General features: G+C 56.1%; 1 protein-coding gene across 2 annotated transcripts in view; it reads right to left on the reverse strand.

Annotated features, from left to right (window-relative positions):
- Positions 1-647, reverse strand: part of SIX2 (SIX homeobox 2) — a 3,862-nt gene that overhangs the window by 2,248 nt on the left and 967 nt on the right. The gene's annotated exons all lie outside the window — the stretch shown is intronic.

Raw genomic sequence — 647 nt, forward strand, 5'->3', positions numbered from 1 at the left:
TGATTCCACTGTTCAGCACCCGCACTCTGACCCTGGCCATTCACTCCGGGCGGCACACACCCCGTACCACAGACCCCGGGTGTCTCGTTTTGCTCTTACACTCAGGCTGATTCTGGTCCCACAGTCAGCTTCTCCCCCTCCAGATTTGGGGTTCTGAGGGGCCAAAGCCACAACGGCCTCATGGTCAACTGCAAGGCTAGTTCAGCAAGTCCTGGTTTCCCTGAGGACAAGCAACTCCCAGCCTTTCTGCTGCTCTCAGCTCACCCCAGACATACCGACCTACCTGCCAAAGAGGGTAGAGCCTGAGCAGAGAGGAGCTAAGGGCTTGGCAGGCCAGGGAAGGACTGCTGGGTCCAACGAGGCAGAAAAAGGGACATGTGTTTCTCTTCTCTCCTAGAGCTGACACTTCCTCCCCAAGCCTTTCACCTCTTGGTCCTTTCAATGCGCGATAAGACTTTCCCTATCAACCCTCCTATCCAGACAAGGAAAATTCTTCCAGGCCGCTCCACATCCACGTCGTACCAGGAAAGTTCCAATCCCAGTACTGACCCCAAATCACACGGCCTGTAGCTGAGTGAGGTAGACGGGAAGCCCTGAGAAGTGCTGGTGAATTCTCACAGGCAGTCTAAACCCCGCACCCCGCACCG

The sequence above is a fragment of the Neophocaena asiaeorientalis genome, unplaced genomic scaffold (assembly GCF_003031525.2).
Source record: "Neophocaena asiaeorientalis asiaeorientalis breed wild unplaced genomic scaffold, Neophocaena_asiaeorientalis_V1.1 scaffold171, whole genome shotgun sequence".
NCBI classification, from domain to species: domain Eukaryota; kingdom Metazoa; phylum Chordata; class Mammalia; order Artiodactyla; family Phocoenidae; genus Neophocaena; species Neophocaena asiaeorientalis.